Source organism: Lissotriton vulgaris, chromosome 1_1, assembly GCF_964263255.1.
Source record: "Lissotriton vulgaris chromosome 1_1, aLisVul1.2, whole genome shotgun sequence".
In the NCBI taxonomy this organism is placed as follows: domain Eukaryota; kingdom Metazoa; phylum Chordata; class Amphibia; order Caudata; family Salamandridae; genus Lissotriton; species Lissotriton vulgaris.
In genome coordinates this window covers 1,587,901,551-1,587,924,865 of record NC_141685.1, presented here as the reverse complement: position 1 = coordinate 1,587,924,865, position 23,315 = coordinate 1,587,901,551, and the positions used below count along the sequence as shown (strand labels likewise).

The following is a 23,315-nucleotide window of genomic DNA, read 5'->3' as shown; positions in this document are numbered from 1 at the left end:
ATGTACATAAGTGAGTATATGTGAGAGTGAGAGATTGAAAGAGTTCCTGTTTAAATAAGTATGTGTTTCTATAAGTGATTGTTTAAGAGAGTAAGTATGTGTAAGTTTCCTTAGAAGTAATGTGCTACTGTGTGTATAGCTGTATATGCAAATAAATGGATGTTCAATAGTTTATTTGCATGTGTGAGTATGTGTGTGAGTAACTTTTGGATGACTGTCGGTGTGTAACAGGATGTATAGGTGTATCACTACATATGATGAGTGAGTATATGTATGAGTGACTATATAGAACTGTTGGTGAATGAGTGGATGTGTATATAGATGGTGGTATTACTGAATTGGTTGTTGTAACTGGTATGGGTATCTCTATTTTTTTGAAAATGTTAGTTTCTATTTTTGAATATGTGTTTCAAGGGTTACATTACACTGAAAGGAGGTCTGTCACTCTGTCACAAGGAGGTCACAAGGATGGTGTCATCAGTGATGTCATGAGTGATGTCACTGACCATGTCATGAGTGATGTAATATGTGACATCATCAGCAGTGCATTGCAGGCGCGCAAGTTATAGTGAGTCCAACTAACTATAACGTGGGAATTTCAATGGTTTTATGTCAGTAAAATTTCCAGCTAACTATAACTGGTGTGACACCTATGGTTTTTTTCAGTGAATTTAATAGGTTTTTTAAATGCTAATTCCTAACTACAACTGGTGTGAAACCTATGGTTTTTTCAGTGAATTTCATAGGTTTTTTAAATGCTAATTCCTAGCTATATATAGGACCTCAAACCTATGAAATGTAATATGTTTTATAATTAATCCTATATTGTATATTTATATAATACTATTTTATTATTTATTTATTTATTTTTTTGCCCTGGTGCGCTCACGGGGCGCGTACCGTTGAGCGTCCCGTTAGCGCTATTGGCGTGAACGAAAACATATATAACATGACGTATCGCGTAGCCGCGTCCACGTGATACGCACGGCGTAAGCGCGCCTGGAAGCACCCACGCACATACGAACGCGCTACGTAAGCGCCCCGGGGTGCGCTCCAGGGGGCGCCCCGGGGCGCGTAGCGTAAGCGTGTCGGGTCATGTGACCTGAAAATAACACTTTTTATTGGTTCACAACAGTTTTGGTTTCATAATAATGAAACCCCTGGTCTTGTGACCTGAAAATAACACTTTTCATTGGTTCAGAACAGTTGTTTTTTTCCAAATGATGAAAGCCCCCACCTTTTTTCCTCATTCTCACTTTGTACTTTGAGTGAGGAAGACCTGTTTCTAGAGCTATTACTACCTATTTCTACTCAGAAATGGCTACAGTAGCAGCAGCAGCTGGATCATCTGCCCCACCCCCACCACCACCACAAGGACCACCAGAACATCTCATTGGTGGTCAAGAAGAAGAGGAGGAGGAGGAGGAAGAGGAGGAAGGGACAAGGCAGTTCCTGCAAGAAAACACTCCACCATACAAACCTAAGGAGCACTTCATATGGGAGTTTTTTAAAATCCCAACTGGTTTAAAAAAAGTAAACGCTGCAAAGGTGACCTGTCTCATCTGTGTTGCTGTGCTATCCAGGGGGAACCCTACAAAAAAATATTCCTTTGGGAATCATACAATGATTCGGCATATGCAGCATTTGCACCCTATTAACTTTTCAGCAGCAGAGATGAGAGAACTCTGCAAAAACCTACCCCAATCATCTGGCACAACCTCAACAACCAAAGAACCCACTCCATCGGGTCCAGAAGCAAGTCAGTTGATTTCAAGTATCCAACCAAAGTTTGGGGGATACAAAATTGTTTGTGTAAATTGTGGGAAATTAATCACTTATGGTGAGCAGAGCATTACACTCATCATGCTTGCTGGTGATAACCACAAATGCACAAAGAAGCCTTAATTTTTTCCTGTTTTTTTTGTTGCTCCAGTTGAGCCGTTTCCAAATCCCTGTTTTTTGTTTTTCCCTATAAAAAATACAAAAAATATATAAAACTGTTCATAAAAGCCAAAAAAATAAAAAATGTTAAAAAAAACAACAAAAAAATATAAAACAACAAAAAGAATTAAAAAAACAGTTCTTTTTAGAACTACCTCCAATTTATAAAAAAAGGCTTCATTTTTTTTAAAGTCTGTCATTCTTTTTTTCCCATGGTACGCTCCCCGGTGCGCGTACCGGGCGCTCCCCCCGCGAAAATCGAAAAAAATAATAATGTATTTTTTGCCCCACGGGGCCCTTTTATAGCCCCCACATCAAACCTAAGGGGTCAGGGGGGGGGGGGTCTTCTCTGCCCCCTTATGGTCATTTCCCCCTTTGTTTTTGCCACCTCTTGTGTCTCGATTTTCCAGAGACAAAAGATGGCGGCCACTCCGGACTGTTTGGAATGTTTACAGACACCCGAGACCCAATCAGTTTTCCGTGCGCAAGTCGCGTGGCGCGCCCGGTGCGCTCCCCGGTGCGCGTACCGGGGCGCTGCCATAGATATATATATTTATTTTAACCTAAATTACTCAAAAACCACTGGAGCACATATCTTGAGACATAGCAAAGGCACATCGGGCTACCAGTCCCTACAATTTTCCCAAGTTTGGTGGAAATCCATTCAGCTGTTCGGGCAAAAAGTGAGGTCGACCGCCCTATGGAAATTATCATGGGGAAAACATGTTTGGGACCCCCCTTTTATCTCGGCCCCCGATTGACGAACCCCCTCCAAACTTTCAAGGAAGGACCGGAGCTCCGCGAGGCAAATTTGAGGAAATTTTCAGGCAGATTCGTCAACCGGCCCCAAAGTTATTCCAAATAGAATTTTGAGATTTCGTATTGAAAAAAATCCTAACTATAACTACCTACTGGCGACCGCCAGTCGGTAATATATATATATATATATATATATATATATATCACTCCAAACTCGCCTTTACTTCCCTCTGCCACATGAACAGACGAGAGTGGACCCAGCAATTTTGTGCAAGTATTTTTATTTAGCCAATGCCGCCATTACGCGTTTCGGGCGATCCCACCCTTGATAACATTGCAACTCCTTGGCAATTTTCATCGCTATTGCAAGTGCTAGTGCAGTGCAGCAATTACATACACATAGAAGAAACACTTCAAATATACTCTGTTACAAAGGTCATCAATATAATACATAATGTATGAATATGACCAGAAATCATCCAGAATCCCTTTAGAAAATATATAAAAGGAATGATAATATAAATTTCAATATTTCATGAAAAATAGCAGCATAAATTCCTGAATTATTTGAGTTTGTAACTATGTTAAACAGTGAAACCTATCAAAGTGCTTAACCAGATCAGTGCAATATTTATCCAGGTAATAAATTAGTAGATTTAAAAACACTCAAAAGTTCCTGGTTGCAAGTAAGGTGACTATTAACCTTGTGCAAAATACATTGAAATTTAAAGTGCAAGAAGCTTCAGGACAGCAAAATATATTCAATATTATAGGTCGATCCATCAGAAAATCACCATAAATAAGCGGAAGTATAAAAATATACTTTCCACTCACTGATTTCAATATTTCATCAGGAAGAGATCCATTACCCATAGGGGCTATTACGGAAACACGCAGGGGAGATGCGGTAGCCGCTGACATGGCCTCTGAGGAGATGCAAACAGCGGCATCGAAACGCGTCAGGCCATGGACTTCAAAGGGATGTTAAGCTGCCTGCTTGGTTTAAATAAAGTTGTTACTCACCTGCAGTGCTGTGCAGCCTCAAGCTTCTGGGAGTTTTTGGTTACATATATATTAAATATATATTCACTGAAAAAACATAAGTTTCAGGGGCGTTATAGTTAGTTGGACATTTCACTCATACAGAACCAGTGAAATTCCCCCATTATAGTTAGTTCAGCTAACTATAACTCGCGCCCCCACAATGTACTGCTGATGACGTCACATATTACATCACTCATGACATGGTAAGTGACATCACTGATTTAAGATTTTTTAAATGCTAGTTTCTAACTATGCCTACAGAGGTAGGACGTGTGAAGAAAGGAGAAAAAACGCACAGAAAGAAGCAAAAGAAATGCCGAAAGAAGCAACAGAAGTCCACAAAGACGAAGAAAAGTGCAGGAAATGCAAGACATGCAGAAAGAACCAAGAGAGGAGCAGAAAGAGGTCTAGTTGAAAAATCATCCTGTGCCCACAACTTTTTCAGACGGGTACTGGTGGTAACAGACTCTGACTAACCAGGCCTAGAGCCAATGCTTTGCTAAAAGACACTTGTGAAAACACCTTCATGCACTAGGGAACACTATGCGTTGGGGTACCCCTGTGATTAGCATGACCTCCTCTGTAAGGCCCTAGTACATAATATGGCAGGGGGATTAAAACTACCTCTAAGTCAGAGGTGCAGAAATATGCGACTTTAACTAGTAGTTGTTTTTGCAGAGTGGTGCAGAAAAAGTGCAGGGCGTCCAACCATCACTCACAAATTCTGCAGCTTAGGACTTACAGGAGGTACCAGGAGGGTTTCTTGGCCCCCAAACTCCCTTAGGACTAAATTGGACTTCATCCCCCATCCCCTAATCTGCCACAAGGCACGTTTGCAGAGTGGTATAGAAAGGGGGCCATGGCTTCCGAAGACGTTTTAGCAATCCCACTGTGTTGGACTAGAGGTACAAGAGGGGTAGTTGGCCCCAGAGGACATCCTTTGGGGCCAACTTCCCAAACTATTACCTCCAGTCAGTCCCACACAGCCGCATTGGTAACTACTCGTAGCAGGCCAGGCCCACTTTGCCCACTACTCTACAAACGCGCTCCCCGACACACTCGTGGATGGGGATTGAAGTCCCCTTCACTACTGTGGGTCCTTTAGAGGCCAACTAGCCTACATTTTACCTCCAGTAAGCCCCATGCAGTGGGATTGGTGAGAGGTAGACAAAGAAAAACCAAAGGGGATAATTGACAGAGCGTTGACAATACAAACACTCACCCCCAGTCAACTGATCTGGGTTTAATCCATCACCGTTCTTTAGCTCACTTTGCCACCCCAGTTCAGACATGGCCATATGCAAATCAGTCTGACCCTGTGCCTCATGGGAATAGTGCAGTGAGCTAAAAAACGGTGTTGGATCTAGCCCTGATCTCTTGACTGGGTGAGAGTATTCTGTTTAATTCAGAGACTCTGTCCCTCACCACCCCTTGTTGTAAATATTTTTGTCCACCCTAAGCGTGGAAGGGTATACTCAGATGTGAGTCCCTTGCTCATTGCACCATCAGGATTCAAGCAAGCCGGGCCGAAGAGGCTGAAATGCCAGAAACCGGTCCCCGGTAGCTTGTTTCCTTCCCAGTGTAAGAATTGGCTTTTGTAGTTTGGTTTGCCCTGTTCCCATCATGCACTGGGACAGGAACAGACTAATTTGCATACAGCCAGGTTCTGAAACTGGGATGGTGCAGTGAGCTAAAAAACGGTGTTGGATCTAGCCCTGATCTCTTGACTGGGTGAGAGTATTCTGTTTAATTCAGAGACTCTGTCCCTCACCACCCCTTGTTGTAAATTTTTTTGTCCACCCTAAGCGTGGAAGGGTATACTCAGATGTGAGTCCCTTGCTCATTGCACCATCAGGATTCAAGCAAGCCGGGCCGAAGAGGCTGAAATGCCAGAAACCGGTCCCCGGTAGCTTGTTTCCTTCCCAGTGTAAGAATTGGCTTTTGTAGTTTGGTTTGCCCTGTTCCCATCATGCACTGGGACAGGAACAGACTAATTTGCATACAGCCAGGTTCTGAAACTGGGATGGTGCAGTGAGCTAAAAAACGGTGTTGGATCTAGCCCTGATCTCTTGACTGGGTGAGAGTATTCTGTTTAATTCAGAGACTCTGTCCCTCACCACCCCTTGTTGTAAATATTTTCATGGGAATAGTCCAGCCCGAACTGCCAAGCCATGTCTTCCCTGGACCGGTTTCTGGCATTGCAGCCGTCTTCAGCCGGGCTTGCTTGAATCCAGTCGCAAAGTGAGCAAAGGACTCACGTCAGAGCATACCCTGCCAACTTATGGCGAACAAATAAAAACCAAAGGGGATGATGGACGGAGCGTTGACAATACAAGCACTCCCCCCCAGTCAACTGATCTGGGTTTAATCCATCACCGTTCTTTAGCTCACTCCGCAACCTCAGTTCAGACATGGCCATATGCAAATCAGTCTGACCCTGTGCCTCATGGGAACCATTCCAATCAGGTAGCTTTTTCTGTTGTATTTTTTTTTGGGCTATATCACAGACCCAAAGGCTGTAAAAAAAGTTTTAAAAAATAGCTAAAGAAGATTTTTGACTTCCGTCTCTTTATTCTCATTTATTTTCAGATTCAGTAGAATGTCTACGCATGCCAGATTAATTGTACAGCATACTTAATAAGAATTCAACATCGTGAATTCACATATAAGGTAATTAGTTTCTCACTTAGCCATGAATCGGTGTACAGGATTTATTACTTACTATTGATTACAAATATAAATATATATTCTTGCAGAAATCTACTAGCACACTGCTTATAGAATCGTGACGTATTTAGATCTTGACCCAGCAATTCTTCCATCAAGACATTATGCACCTAGCCTAACAGGTATCTAGGTTTCTCTTCCTGTAATATAGCACCTTTTGCCTTGTATACTCCATTATGCTCTGTTTTCATTTTCCATGTTACTACACCTCCCAATAAAACTGTATTGGAAACCATGTTTTATATTTAGATAGACTCTCATAACATATATATGTGCCTGTTGTCTCTGACATAGAAATAGTTTTCCACATGTCTTTGTGTTGATACATCAGTTATGTCTCTGCTTACCATCGTTGTATATGAGCATTTCATACAGGCCATTATGAACATTCCATACAGGCCATTATCTGGTTTAGACTAATTAGACTTTTTATCAGTTACTGCATTTTAATCACAATCCATTCGTCTTATAGGTCCATTTTGTTTTCGCTATCCATCTGAAGATATCAGTAGGTTGCTTCTTATTAGTAAGTGTATATTATCTACTAGCAAAATTATTGTATATTTTTTTACACTTGATCAATGCATATGTTATCAATAAGCTTATGTATTTGTTATCAGAAATTGTCTCATATGTATGTGTTATCAGTAAACTTATGTATCTGTTATCAGAAAATGTCTAATTTGTATAGAGATACATTTTTCAAGCTAGTATTTCTCCAACCAGAACTCTGGATTACTCTACAATTTGTATGTGTTGATCACTCAACGAGTAGACACAAAATATGAATTTTGGGTCCTGTGATTGTTGGCTATAGGCAGCATTTGATTTTAATACTTGTTTAATAACACTGTATTGTTGTTATAAGCTGTAATGTGAATATATGTAAACCATGTTCACGATGAAAGGCCAACTTATTGTCTGTTTTGTATAATTATTTTTTATATGTAATTGCAGATAATTATTTGGTGGCTCCTGAAGAAGGCGTTTTCGCCGAAACGCGCGTCGAGTATTGTTTCTTCAAACTCCTTGTTGGCACCACTTACTATTATATGGTGTCATTTTATGCATACAGATTGTTTATTATGTTATTGAATGTATTAACTTGTATTTTTTACTGTACTGTCATATAACTTGAACCTTCCAGTTCTTTATATGATTTTTATTTACTATATTAAAAACATGTTTATTTTTAACTTATGAATTTGCCTGTTCCTCTCTATTAGTCTGCCTGTTCCCTTCATCACTTTACCCATATTATTTGTTGTCTACTATGAAGATTGCCTAGGAATTTTTACACACACCTCATGGGAACAGTCCAGCCCGAACTGCCAAGCCATGTCTTCCCTGGACCGGAAGCAAGCTTCCCAGGACCGGTTTCTGGCATTGCAGCCGTCTTCAGCCGGGCTTGCTTGAATCCAGTGGCAAAGTGAGCAAGGGACTCACGTCTGACCATACCCTGCCAACTTAGGGCGAACAAAGAAAAACCAAAGGGGATGATGGACGGAGCGTTGACAATACAAACACTCACCCCCAGTCAACTAGTCTGGGTTTAATCCATCACCGTTCTTTAGCTCATTCCGCCACCCCAGTTCAGACATGGCCATATGCAAATCAGTCTGACCCTGTGCCTCATGGGAACAGTCCAGCCCGAACTGCCAAGCCATGTCTTCCCTGGACCGGAAACAAGCTTCCCAGGACCGGTTTCTGGCATTGCAGCCATCTTCAGCCGGGCTTGCTTGAATCCAGTGGCGAAGTGAGCAAGGGACTCACGTCTGAGCATACCCTGCCAACCTAGTGCGAACAAAGAAAAACTAAAGGGGATGATGAACGGAGCGTTGACAATACAAACACTAGACAAAGGCCATGCCCCCTTCCTCCATCACTCTGCAAACGCGCTCCCTGGCGCGTTGTACTTTGGGGGATTAAGACCTCCTGAATCCTAGGAGTTCCTGGGGTCCTGGGGTCCAACTAGCACCAGTAAGCTCCAGAGGTAGCTCCAGTAAGCGCCACAGAGTAGCATTGCAGAGAGGTGTAAAAAGGGGCATGGCCTGGACCACCTCTCTGCAATGCAGCCCTGTGGCGCTTACTAGAGGTACCTGGTGGGCTAGTTAGACCCCAGGGACCCTCAGGATGCACACATGTCACCTCAATCCCCGCCCCCTCCCTTCACCACTGAGCAAACGCCCCTGTGGTGCGTTTTAAGTTTGGGAATTAAGTCTCCTTGAATCCTGAGGGTCCCGGGGGTCCAACTAGCCCACCAGGTACCTCCAGTAAGCGCCACAGAGTTGTGTTACAGAGAGGTGTAAAAAGAGGAAAAAGTGTGGTGCCCTAGTTTGGACAATATGGTGGAGAATACTATCACAAATTGCCACATCTGCCAAACGACAGGGCAGCCAGAAAAACCAGAACGGCTACAAATGTCAGAACTCCTACAGGCACTGTGGACGGAACTGGCAGCAGACTTCTATGAATCTCTAGAAACAGGCAACTACTTGCTTGTGATCATTGATGAATACTCAAGATTTCCTATCATGCAACAAGTCTCGTCAACATCAGCAAGTGCAACATTGCCAATACTGGATGACATATTCGCCGCCTGGGACTCCCCACACATACTAAAAACAAATAATGGTCCGCCATTCTCAGGGAAGGAATTTCAAAAGTTTATGGACCACCTAGGCATTCATCACAGAAAAAGGTCACCTCTGTGGCCACAAGCAAATGGCATGGTAGAAAGCTTCATGGGAAACATAAAAAAGGCTGTCCAAAGAGCAAAGCTGGCACAGATATCAATAGGTACACCAAGTGGGTTGCTGAACTGTTCCTTGGGAAAAGGGGAATTAAGTGTATCTGGCGTGACCGGAGGTGTAGATGAAACACCTTTGGGCATCCATTTTGTTGGATGTATTTACCTCACACACCCATATGGGTGTCATGCTTCATCATAGGCGTTGCTCCTCGTCGGGGAGGCGGTGCAATCCCCGACGGGCTCACCTCTGAGAGGGGCTCTTTGGCGGAGATCTTTTGTATCCAACTGCCTTATGGTGAAGTGCGGGTGTGTGGGTGGAGTAGCAAGTTGCCTAAGGGAGTGATTTAAAATGTAGTGGGGGGTACCGGAAACTACTTTATTCCTGGGGTCCCCCACTGCAATTAAAAACGTGAATCTAACTCGCTAGGTGCCAAACAGTTAGGTATAGTGGCCCTAGATGAGATTAGAGAAGGATTTGGTCGACATGTTTCTCGCGTGTGGCAATTGGCCCGCGATTCATCAGGACCTATAAATGATAAAAACTACATACAATCAACAACATGCTAGTGTCATGTGTGTGGTGTGGGTGTATTTTACCTCTGTGGCTTTATCCTATGCCTAATGGTCAGGGTTTAAATGCCACATGAACGTTCGGCGGGTTGGTACATCGGGGTTGAACCTTCAAGCATGGCTCATACTTCCCGTGTCCTCGCGGATTCACCTACCCATCGCCGCCGAGCCACAGAGGATCCCATCCCCCTGTGCGTGCCTTTGCATATTTATATTATTATTTTTTTTAACTTTTTTTTATGGGGGGGGCTGCGTGGCCTCCTCCCGGGCCACTCTTTGCCCCGGGGACCCCATCCCCGGGGCCTGGCCTTTCGTTGGGGACCATGGGGGGGGGAGCCCCAATGCCCCCCCCCCCTGTCTCACCCGGCTCCCCGCCTCCTGAGAGAGCTGGTATTGCTTTTCCACACGGGGAGCTGCTAACATACAGCTCTCCGTGTGGAAAAGCAATCTGGTGTGGATTTTGGAAGAGAAAGCAGGTTTCCTGCTCTCTCTTCCAAAATCCAAACCACAGTTTGCTATGGCAGGGCGGGAGCCGCGCGGCTTCCGCCCCGCCATAGCAAACTGCAGTGTCCCAGGAGTGGGCACCCCAGGACACTGCAGGAGCCGGCCTGGGAGGTGGCGGTCCCCAGGGCCATGAAGGGCTCCAGGAGGGGGGCCAAGCAGCCGCCCTTCCATCCAAAGCACAGCCTCGGGGAGGTGGTGGTCCCGGGGATCGGGGGGTCCATAACGGACCCCCAAATTTACATTTTACATTTTACAATTTAGTGCTCCTGGGAGATGGCGTTCCCCGGGGCATGTGGGGGGGCACGATTCCTCCACACAGGTTTATTTTTTTTACAAATATTAAGCCCCGGGGGTGGCGGTCCCCGGGGCTGCGTGGGGCCGTATGCCCCCGCAAATATTTAAGAAAAGCCCCAGGGGTTGCAGTCCCCAGGGTTTGGAGGGCCTTGGAGGCCCGCCACACATTAATAAAACAAGCCCTGGGGGGTGGCGGTCCCCGGGGCTTGCCCCCCACATATTTTAAGAGAAGCCCCGGGGTTGCTAGCCCCCACATTTATTATTACCAAATGCCCCCGGGACCTGGCTCACTCAGGGGGCCTCAATTAAATGAAGCGCGCGAGCCTGCGCTTCATTGTTTTTCAAATTTTGGCCGTATTCGCGCACCCAGCACGAATTCGGCCGATTTTTAAAAAAAGAAAATACTGTTTGGCCCCTGGGGTCCTTGTGGGACCACCTGAGCAGGCCTAGGGGGTCAGGGTGTTTCTAGCCTGCCCCCCTTTTCTTGTTTTTCGTTTTGGTTTTTCTATTTTCTTGTGCCTCCGTTACCGAGGCACAAGATGGCTGCCAACACTTCCTGGTTTGGAGTGTTGACAGCCAATTAGAATAAAGCTTGTGTCAGGAGGGTGCGCAGATCCTCCGTGCCTCTAAATATCGAAACTTTTATTTTTTTTATTTTCTCAGCAAATACTGAACGGATTTACACCATTAAAAAAAAAAAGCAAGCACTACCTTTGTGCCAAACTTGGTGTAATTCCGTACAGCAGTTCCAGCTGTAGCCGTGTCTAAAGTTTCCTACGGGAAATGTTTTTATTTATTTTATTTTTCAGGAACTACTGAACGGATTTACACCATTTAACAAAAAGAGTTCTTTCTGAAACAAGGGCTACCTTTTTGCCAAATTTGGTGTACTTCCATTCAGCAGTTCGGGCTGTAGCCGTGTCCCATGGGAATTAACATGGAGAAAACGTTTTGGGATCCCCCTTTTTTCTCGGCCCCTGCTTGCCAAATCACCCCGAAACTTTCAAGATAGGAGCTGACCGGAGCAGGCCATAAGTTTTTTTTATTGGGATTTTATCTTTCATGACACTGATCAGTTCAACACCAAGAATCATTACATTCTAAAATTACAATTGTGTTTATCAATTATCATTCGAGAAATCACTTTCGGGGGGATAGAAGAAAACAGAAGTTATCACAAGACATGTTTCAGCTGCATCAACAAGGCATATAAATCATCCAGAGGGTTCTTTCATGCCCAGTGTCTGCTTTGGTCCTAGGATATGTATTAACTCTCGGGCGGGCGTGTCAAGTTTCGTCGGAGATCCTTCTGTGCTTCATTTTTCTTCCTCTGTAGTGTACCCTCGCTTATTGTGCTACTCGTGTGTTCCCAGTGTAATATCATTGGAAACGGAACCTTCGATGTGTAGGGGATAACTTTTAACCGTGGGGGTAAACTGGGGAAAAACTGCTGCAGAGTTGTTGGTGTGATATGTTTGATTGTGGTTACAGTCTACGATGATATATCAAATATGTGGGAGAGAAGCAGGAGGATGCGGTCCTATGCGTTTCGTCGGGATCTGGAGCTGTTTCGCTGCGGTGATTTAGATATTGGCGTCCAATCGTACGTTGTCTTCCACATGTCTCTGGGGGGATACAGGTGGAGTCTGTGATTGGGTGGACGTCAGTGAGGATGTTTGTGTAGTTTCATGAGTGAATCGGTGCATCAGTTGTGCCCATTCTAGGGAGATATGGTGTTTTCGCATTCCCCCACCTCCTCCTCCCGCAGTACCTCCTCTTCTGCCGCACCCCATTTCTTCATGGCCCCTATACAGGCTGCCTCGGGGGGTCCTCCCGAGGCACGCCAATGCATGGCCATCCCTCTTTTTGCTAAGTGAATGGCTAAGGAAGCGAAGCGGCATAGTACCTTCTCATTTTTCCACTTGCGGAAAAAAAATGCAGAGGAAGCTGACTTCCCACGAGGATAAGGCCAGAATATTGGTCGTCTCCTGAAGTGTTTGATGTATCCGGTCCCAATATTGGTGGATAATCGGGCAGTCCCAGAACATATGGTTAAAGTCTGCTTCGAGAGTTTAGCACCTTGGGTAGGCAAAGTGTGTGTCAGGAAAAAGTCGGTGGAGATGTGGGGTGAGGTATGCCCTATGGAGTATGTTGAATTGGAAGGTCCTAAAACGTGCATTTCTGGAAACTTTGTTGGGGTATTCGAGGGCTTTTTCCCATTCTGTGTCATTGAACACTCATCCTACTTCCTCTTCCCAAGCTTGTCCTAAGGAGTTCAGTGGGTGGAGAATTAATTCTCGAACATCCTTGTACAACCATGTCACTAAGTGTCTGCCTACCCCATATGTAGTATGGTGTGTATTACCGGATGTGTTGGGGATTCCCCCGTGCTTAGATCCCAGAATGGATGGCTACTATCCAGTATCTGCCGATGTAATAGGAACTGCCCTGGGGAGAGTTCATATCGATCTGTCAGTTGGGCATTTGTTCGTAATTGTCGGTCTTTGAAAAAAAATTCTATCTACGTGATATCACGATCGGTTCAAACCTGAAGAGCGCGGGTGGTGTAATATTGGTCACTGCGAGGGAGTCCTGCCAATGGGAGTAGGGGCGAGTACAAGGGTTTCACCCTGGACATGCAATGTATTTTCAGCATACACTTGTGCGCTATGGTCACCTGTAGGGGGTGTGTACGGAGGGGTTTGGTACCTGGTAGAAGTAATCTCCAAATGGTCAGGGTGGGCATATGTCCCCTTTCCGTGATTGTTTCTCCTGTGTATCGTTTTGCAGTCCATTACGACAACCACTGGAGTTGCGCCGCCAAGAAGTATGCTTCAAATGACAGGGCTCCCAGTCCTCCTTGGGTTGTTGGCAAGTAAAATGTGGTCAGGGCTACTTTAGGTCTTCCTCCTCCCCAGATCGAGATGGTCAGGAGTGTGTCTAATTCTCGAAAAAATGAACACAGTGGTATCACCGAACGTTAATGAAGTACTAAAGGAGCCTAGGGACCATTATCATATTTGCAAGAGCTACTCGCCCGATTGGAGCTAGAGGTAATGTCTTCCAAAATTGTACCGACGCACGCAAGCTCGCCAAGACCTTGCAGTGATTTCCATCATACAGATCCGTGGGGGAGTGGAACAATTGTACTCCTAGGTACCTGGGTACGACGGCACTCCAGGTGAGCGTGTAGGTTCCCACCAATATGTCATGTGGGGCCAGGTGTGGGCTCAATGGAAATATTGTGGATTTATCCCAATTGACCTTGAGGCCCGAGGCAGCCGCGAAGACTTTTCCTAGTATTTTACAGTCTGCATTTAGCAGCGTTATTGGTATGTACGAGACTGGGTTTGGGGAATGTCTCTAGGATGGACTCTCAAAGGGAGCCAGGGAGCTCCCTTCTGTTTAGCGCATCCTTGCACATTGTGACTGCTCTGGGGACAAGGTGGACAGAGAATGTACTGTAATATTCGAGCGGGAAGCCGTCCATTCCTGGTGCTTTCTTGCGTGCTAGTTCCTTGATGGCTTGGGTGACCTCGTGGGCTTTGATCTTCGTCTCTAACCGTTTTTTGTCGGCACGCGGTAAGTGGGGAATTCGTAGCGGGCTCAGGAACCGAGTGATATCATATGGATAAGTTTGTGCCGAGGCTCGGTATATATTAGAGTAATATTAAAGGAAAATGTGTAGGATCTCTATTTGCGAGTGTCTAGGGGTCCCTGTGTGGTCACGAAGTTCTGTGATCGGTTTGACATCTACGTCTTGTTTGGCGAACCACGCTAACAGTGTGGCCGCCCTATTGCCTTCTTTGTGTACTCTAGCGGCGTAGGCCCTAAAGTTGTTTTTGGGCAGCTCTTTCAATGCTTCCACAAGGGAGGTTTTGGCCGCTGCTATGTGGTCGGGGTTGGCTTCGGCAACGTCGCGTTGTTTTGTTAGGGCTGCTAGTGCCGCCTCTGAATCTTTTAGCGTTCTTTCAAGTATCCTATGCGCTTCCACTATTTGTTGTATGCAGTACCCCCTAGCTGCGACTTTAAACGCGCCCCATTCTATAAGCCTGGAGTCGGTCTTGCCTGATTTAAGAGCAAAGTGTTCCTGCAGATAGTCTCTATGCTCCTGACGGAACACCTGATCTGTAAGACAGTCCTGTGGCAATTTCCTGGTGGGCCCTGGGGGGTGTGGGGGCTTCCACCTAATTGTCAGTGTGTGTGTGTGCTTCATGGTCTGAGAGCACCCTACCAAGATAATCAGAATGTTGCACTCCCGGGAGAATGGTTGTGGAACAAAGGAATATATTTAGGCGTACCGGTAGGTTGTGTGGGATGGAGTCTGAGGAGTATATTCTAGAGTCAGGGTTACGTTCTCGCCATGGGTCTGCCAATTTCCAGTGTTTTACCCAGGTTTGATATTGGGCTGACTGCTTGGATACCGGTGAGTGTGTCGGTGGGGGATGGGTCATATCCAGACGAACGTCTAGGACGCAATTGAAGTCACCCCCTAGGAGCCATGGGACTGTGGTGTGCTGAGTAAGTACACCTGTAAGGCGCTTCCAATATTGATCTTGGTCTATGTTGGGGGCATATATGCTGCTTAGTAGGATGGACTGGCCCTCCAGTATTCCCTCAACAGGGCATAGTGGTCTTCCTTATCTATGACTCGTGTCTGTTCTTTAAGGGGATCCCGGGCCTGATCCAGATTAGCGGGTATCGCTTACTTCTGATGTGAACAGGGGTGGGGCTACCTCTACATCCAGGTTTTCCTCCGTCAATCTCCTTGCAGCCGCCGCTTGCAGTGCTCTCCTTTGTTCTGCTATGATTTGTTCGAGGTCCGGGGAGCGTTGCGTGAGAGACTCTGGGCGCGAGTTCATCTGTGTAAGGATGATTTTCTTGGGCTGTCCTTTGCGGCCCTTGGGTCGGTGACCTTGCGGTTTACTGCGAGCGTCTGGTCCTGAAAGCCTTTGCTCCACCCAATTGTTTGCTTCCAGTGGGTCCATAAAGAAATGTGCAACTCCGTCATGTAGGATTTTCAAACGGGCTGGAAAAAGGAAAGCATACTGTACGTTCTTTTGTCGCAGTGCTCGCTTGACTGCTAGGAAGGTGGCTCTTTGTTGCAGCACAGCACGGAAGTAGTCTGGTAACAGCATTACTTGCTTATCCTCCACTTGGAGCGGCCCCCTTTGTATGGCTGCTCTGAGAATAGTGTCTCTGTCCTGATAGTGAAGCAGTTTCAGAAGAAATGGTCACGGTGGTGAGCCCGGTGGTGGCTTTTGGGCAGGTACTAGATGGGCCCTTTCTATGGAAAAGTATGGAGTCAGATCCGCTGTTCGGGTAAATGTCTTGATCCACGTTTCCATGTGACGGATAGGGTTGGTTCCTTCCGATCCTTCAGGCAGATTTAAGATACAGGTATTACTCCTTCGAGAACGGCCTTCCAAATCGTCCGTTTTGCTCTCCAGGGACTGTACCCTTAGTTGTAGATCTTTTATGGCGTCTTGATGCATCTGTATTTTGGGCTCCACCGTTAGAAGTGTCTTCTCGCCCTGTTTAACTTTGTCCGCTAGTTTCCCTGACGATATTTAGGTCAGTGGCCAATTCTCCAAATTTGTTTTCCATGATAACCCTGTAGTGTTCAATTGCCGCAAGGACTTTTTCTAATTTGTTAGACATGGATTCTGCGTTGGTGGGGTCCCCTTCTGCGAGGGCGCTTGTGTGATCTGGGGAGTTCTGTCTCCGACTCGGCACTTGTGGTGGTCCCGTGGTGCGTTGTCGCCCCACATTGCTAGAAAATGTCTTGTGTGAGCCGCCTGTGTCCCCTGGCTCGCGCCTCAAGTCCTAGTGCCATGAGCACAGGGGTCGGGATGATCTCCAACTCTCTGGGTACTCTTGACGTGCTGGGCTGTGAATGGCGGCTAGACCACGACTGCTGCGTGCCTCGAGGCTTGGCGTCCGCCACTTCAATCCTCGTTGGGGTAGCTGGGCACCACCGTGAGGCGTCCTACCGTAGGCGCGAGGTTGCAATGTGGGTCTCTGTCCCTTGGATGCCCCTGGGGGGGTGTTTCCCCGCTGATTTGAAGTTCACTGCCGTCGGCCACGACCCCAAACCATAGAGCACCACTGCAGCCCTATTATTGTCAGTCCCTCCTTCGTACACAAGATATTCTGGTGCCAGGGGTCATTTTGCTGCAATCCCTGGTGGTCTGGGGGCCCTCCAACATGCGCCTCGAGACCTGGTGCCGAATGAGAGGGAGAGTAGGGGAGTGAACCGCTATGTGGTGCATTTTATTCACGGGCAGTGATCCATGAACTGGCGAAATGCTGCCTGCTGTGGTAGTTGGCTGGTGTTCAAGGCCTTAGGTGGCCTCCAGCGGTGAGTGTTGTGGCCGTGTTGCTAAATAGTGCCGCCTTGGGAGCATAGCAATTCTGGGACTCCCACCGCGCACTTAGAGCGCCAGTGCCGGACGGGGAAAGGCCGCTGTGATGGGGATGTCGCGGAGAGGCGCAGTTTCATGCAGCGGGAGGCACCGGTTGTCGGGTCCCTCGCCCTAGGCCAGTGACAAATGCATGTCCTCCGGTGTGAAGCCGGTGTGCGGGGGATTCCACATCATTGCTCCCACAGTCGAGCCTCCCTCCTCGCCCTTCGATTCCCGGCGCCGGGTGAGAGGGAGACCTCAATGTCACAGCTTCAGTGGGCGGCGAGTTCAGCGGCTCTTTGCAGGGATCGCTTGTTTCCGGCTGGGGGATGTGTGCTGGATGTGCCGCAGATGTTGGGCGGCATAGCCGGTGCTCGGAGACCCGATTCCAGCAACCCGCTTGTGACTAAGCGCCAATTGCGGGGGGCTCCACTCGCCGGGTTATGGTGATGGCTGCAGGTGAGGTGGATGATGCACCGCAGGAGGGTTGGGTTCAGGCCCCGGGCAAGGTCCGGGGGCCCCTGCACCGCAGAGCCGCGTTGTCACCTTTGGGGTGCAACAGTCAAGGAAGTGTCCATGCAGTCAAGGAAGTGTCCATGCAGGCAAGGAAGTGTCCATGAAGGCGCCCACAACTCTAACCCCCATCAATGGGCCAGGGGGCATTAGGAAGTGTCCAGTGTCCTTGTAGTGGGCCGTCAATGTCTGCTCTTCCCCGCCTCAGGGAGTCCGACACTCGGCGGGCGCTGCCATCTTGACCTTACAGCAAGATCGCTGGGATGGCCGGTGAGGGGAAGACCGCAGCGTCGCGGCTTCAGTGGGTGGCGATTTCAGCGATTCCTTGCGTGGGCTGCTGGCTGGGGGATGTGTGCTGGATGCGTCGCAGATGTGGGGCGGGATAGCCAATACTCGGAGCCCCGATCTCGGCTGACCGCTTGTGTCTAGGCGGCAATTGGAGGGGCCCAATCGCCGCGTTCTGGTGACGGCCGCTGGCGAGGTGGATGTCGCACTGCAAGAGGGTCGGCTTCAGACCTCGGGCAAGGGGGTTGCTTGCAGTGCCCAGGCCACCTTTGGGGCTCAGCAGTCGCGGGAGTGTCCATGCGGGTGCCCACAATTCTTCCCCCCGTTGCTGGGCCAGAGGGCATCAGGAGTTGTCCAGTGTGCTCGCAGTGGGCCGCCGGTGCCGGCTCTTCCCCGCCTCAGGACGTCCGACACTCGGCGGGTGCCGCCATCTTGGCCTTACCGCAGGGCCGTTGGGATGGCCGCACAAACGGTACAGAGTGCAGCTCAGTCTCATTTCGATATCAGTGGAGGGGGCTGGGGGTACTGTCAATGTGGGCATCTGGGCCAGTGGGATTAGGGAGGATTCTGGCATCAATGATCACAGATAGCGCAGGCGTACGGACGGAGCTCTAGAGAGGCACGGACGCCATTTTAGCAGGCCAGGCCACGCCTCCAACCCGCGCCAAAGTTATTGGGAAAAGAAAAAATGCTTTTTGAATAGAAACAAGGTACTAACTATAATTACCTACTGGGGACCGTCAGCAGGATATATATATATATATATATATATATATATATATATATATATTTTTTTTTTTTTTTTTTTTTTTCCACTGAAAAAAACATAGGTTTCAGCCACGTTATAGTTAGGAATTAGCATTGAAAAAAACCTTTGAAATTCACTGAAAAAAACATAGGTTTCAGCCACGTTATAGTTAGGAATTAGCATTTAAAAAAAACTTGCAAATTCACTGTAAAAACCATAGGTTTTACACATGTTATAGTTAGCTGGACATTTCACGCATACAAAACCATTAAAATTCCCCTGTTATAGTTAGTTCAGCTAACTATAACTCGCGCGCCCGCAATGCACTGCTGATGACGTCACATATTACATCACTCATGACATGGTCAGTGACATCACTGATGACATCTCAAATTACATCACTGATGACATCATCCAGTGAATGTGTGACTTTCTGAAAAATAAATATTTTTTATATATGTATATCTAAAGGATGATGGAAGAATAAATGGGTAAATAAGTGTCTAAATGTTTTTTTTTGTAAAATTGATTGTATAACTGTCTTATTAAGTATATCTTAGTGAATACATGCATTGGCGACTAATGTTTAAATATGTAAATATCTGTATCAGTGTCTCACTTTGTGTATAAGTGGCTGCATGGGTTAGTGAGTAGCTACATGAGTGTCTATATGGGTTATTAGTTGTTTTTTTGAGTATCAGAATGAGGGTCTGTATGGTTTGGTGGGGGGTATTACTTAGCGCACAGATGCATGAATGACTGACTCACTGTTTGTATGTGTTTTGAAGACAGCATGTGTGCAGGACTGTATGGGTGGGTGAAGGGGTGTGTTAGTGAGTGAATGACTGCCTCAATAGTGTCTTTATGAGTAAGTACATATGTTTTAAACTAGTATATGTGAGTATTGATGTATATAAGTAAGGATATATAACAGTGACAGATTGGAAGAGTTCCTGCATAAATAAGTATGTGTTTCTATAACTGATTGTTTAAGAGAGTAAGTATGTGTACGTTTCTGTAGAAATAAGTGTAGTGGTGTCTGTAGAGCTGTATATGCAAGTAAATGGATGTTTGATAGTTTATTTGCATGTGTGAGTATATGTGTGAATAACTATGTATAAGTGTAGGTGTGTAACAGCATGTATAGGTGCATGAGTACATATGATGAGTGAGTACATGTATGAGTGACTATATAGAACTATTGGTGAATGAGTGGATGTGTATGTAGATTTTGGAATTACTGAATAGGTTGTTCTAACTGGTATTGGTATCTCCACTTTTTTAAAATTTTAGGTTCTATTTTTGAATGTGTGTATCAAAGGTTATATTAGGGTGAGAGGATGTCTGCCACTCTTTCACAAGGATGATGTCATCAGTGATGTCATCATTGATGTCATTTGAGATGTCATCAGTGATGTCATGAATGATGTCACTGACCATGTCATGAGTGATGTAATATGTGACGTCATCAGCAGTGCATTGCGGGCGCGCAAGTTATAGTTCGCTGAACTAACTATAACGGCGGAATTTCAATGGTTTTGTATGAGTGAAATGTCCATCTAACTATAACATGTGTGAAACCTATGGTTTTGTTCAGTGAATTTCCAACGTTTTTTAAATGCTAATTCTCGACTATAACGTGGCTGAAACCTATGTTTTTTTCAGTGAATTTCAAATGTTTTGTAAATGATCATTTTTAAATGTATTAATTGTTATTTTTTTATACTAATTTACTACATTGTTTTAAAGTATTTATTTTTAGATATTTTATTTTTTAAATTACATTACATATTTTTAATATAAATTGAAAAAAAAATGTTTTAAAAAATATTGAAATTGTAATATTTTTTTGTATTTAATATTTTTTTAATGTATACATATTTTATATAGCAGGCAATGATATCCTATGGAAGGAAATTCAAGTTACTGGTAAGTACAGTTAAATTTACTTTTCAGGAATAGTAGTGAGCTGAAAGATACAGCACTGAGGTATCTCCTGATAACAGGTGAGTAAATTGGAATTTGTAGTTCGACTGATTTTTGAGGGATTTTTTCAAGTTCCAAAACTCCACACTTAGAAAAATGTCCAAGTGAAACCAGTCAATGTTAGCCTATGGAAAGAAATTCAAGTTACCGTAACTACAATTAGAATTACTTTTCGGGATCAGTAGTGGGCAGAAAGATGCAGCACTGAGGTATCTCCTGATAACAGGCGAGTAAATCAGAATTCGTAGTTCGGCTGATTTTACAGGAATATTTTGCTCAATAGTGAAAGAAGGGGGAGGGACCTGAGGTAACATGTGTGCAAACTCGCCCTGTGCCGCGTTTTAGATTGGGGAATTAATTCCTCTTCAATCCTGAGGTCCCCTGTAAGCCAACTAGGAGGCCCCTTTTTACCACACTCTGCAACACACCTCTGTGGCGCTTACTGGAGATACCTGTTGGACTAGTTGCCCCCTAGGGGACCTCTGGATTGAAGAGGAATTAATTCCCCAACTTAAAACGCGCCACAGGGCATGTTTGCACTCACATCACCTCAAGCCCCGTGCAAACGGGCCCTGTAGCATGTTCTAAGTTGGGGGATTAAGTCCCCTTGCATACTGGGGGTCCCTTGGGGCCAACTAGCCCACCAGGACCCTCCAGTATGCGCCAGGGGGCTGCGTTGCAGAGAGGTGTAAAAAGTGGCATGGCCTCACTACACCTATCTGTAACGCAGCCCCCTGGCGCGTTTGCAGAGGGGGAAACTAATTCCCCGTGCATACTGGAGGTCCCTGGGGGCCAACTAGCCCACCAGGAACCTCCAGTATGCGCTTTGGAAGGTACAGAGTACAGTACAGAGTACGGTACTTGGTACACTGCGATTTAAAAAAAATATATATATCTTTTTTTTTTGGCCTTGTGGGTCCTTGTGGGACCCCCTGAGCAGGCCTAGGGGATCCGGGTGTTTCTACCCTGCCCCCTTTGTGTGTTTTGCACGTTGTTTCACTGCTTTCTTGTGCCTCGGTTCTACCGAGGCACAAGATGGCTGCCAACACTTCGGAGTACAGTACAGAGGACGGTATTTCGTCTCTAGATATCACTATGATTTTACTTTAGATTTTCTCAGGAACTACTGAATGGATTTACACCATTTAACAAAAAGCACAATCTGCGAACAAACTCTACCTCTTTGCTAAATTTGGAGTCATTCCGTTCAGCCGTTCGGGCTGTAGCCCTGGCTAAAGGTCCTATGGAAAATTGCATGGGGAATACATGTTTTGGGACCCCCCTTTTTTCTCGGCCCCCACTTGACGAATCACCCCCAAACTTTCAGGGAAGGAGCGGAGCGGAGCAGGCCATTTTCTTGGAGAATTTCGCGAAGATTCGTCCACCAGCGCCAAAGTTATTCTAAATAGAATGTTGTGGTTTTCCTATGGAAACTAGGTCCTAACTATAACTAGGAGATTATATATATATATATATATATATGTATATATATATATATATATATATACATATATATATATATATATATTACCTACTGGCGGTTGCCAGTAGGTAGTTATAGTTAGGACCTAGTTTTCATAGAAAATCCGCAACATTCTATTTGGAATAACTTTAGCAATCAAAATGGCCTCGTCGAGCTCCGGTCCTTCCCTGAAAGTTTGGGGGGGGATGCGTCAAGCGGGGGCCGAGATAAAAAGGAGGTCCCAAAACTTGTTTTCCCCATGTTAATTTCCATAGGGCGGTCGACCTCACTTTTAGCCCGAACGGCTGAATGGATTTTCACCAAACTTGGCAAAATTGTAGGGACTGGTAGCCCGATGTGCCTTTGCTATGTCTCAAGATATGTGCTTCAGTGGATTTTGAGTAATTTAGGTTCAAAAAAATATATATATCTATGGCAGCGCCCCGGTACGCGCTCCGGGGAGCGCTCCGGGCGCGCCACACGACTTGCGCGCAGAAAGCTGATTGGTTCTTGGGTGTCTGTAAACATTCGAAACAGTCCGGAGCGGCCGCCATCTTGTCTCTCAGTAAGATTGAGAGACAAGAGGTGGCAATACCGAAAAGGGAAATAAATAAAAGGGGGCAGGGTAGACACCCCCTGACCCCCTAGATTTGAAGTGGGTGGCTGAAAAGGCCCATATAAAGCGTAAAAAAAAGAAAAAAAAGATTTTCGCGGGTTAAGCGCCCGGTACGCGAACCGGGCAGCGCTCCGGGTAGCGGAACAAAGAGAAAAAAAGAAAGACAGGGTGTAAAAAGTTTAGTAATTTTGTTATAAATGGGAGGTAGTTCTGAAAAGAACTGTTTTTTTATTCTTTTTCTTCTTTTTTATTTTTTTTATTAATTTTCTGAACAATGTTTTTTTTTTTTTTGATTTTTGAAAATTCTTTTGAGTTTATATATATATATACATATATACATATATATACACACACACACACACACTGAAGGAACTAAATGTTAGGAAATGGAATTCAAAAACCTTAAAAATTCACTTAAAAAAACAAACGTGGCATCACTGATGAAATCTCAAATGACATCACTGATGATATATATATATATATATATCCAACTAAACCTCTACTCCACTTGGGAAAGAGCACGCACACAAGGGCAATTTGGTCTAAGGCTTTTTTATTTCATGAAGCCTCCTCCGACACAGCCAACAATCTATATCTATATCTATATCTATAAATCAGTAGTGGAGGCTGAACTAAGCATCGCTTCCCTTGCATCCCATCCCGTGCATAAGGTTGCTGCTACTGGGACAAATACCAATGTGTGCACTGAA

The 23,315-nt window shown here is 45.6% G+C and overlaps 1 protein-coding gene and 1 long non-coding RNA gene across 2 annotated transcripts in view; one reads left to right on the top strand and one right to left on the bottom strand.

Moving 5' to 3' along the window:
• CFAP54 (cilia and flagella associated protein 54) overlaps positions 1-23,315 on the bottom strand; it is a 2,285,874-nt gene that overhangs the window by 2,142,894 nt on the left and 119,665 nt on the right. The gene's annotated exons all lie outside the window — the stretch shown is intronic.
• On the top strand, positions 6,330-7,665 carry LOC147750850 (uncharacterized). Its single transcript, XR_015299879.1, has 3 exons — positions 6,330-6,414; positions 6,944-6,997; positions 7,429-7,665. It is a non-coding gene; the product is annotated as an uncharacterized LOC147750850 (long non-coding RNA).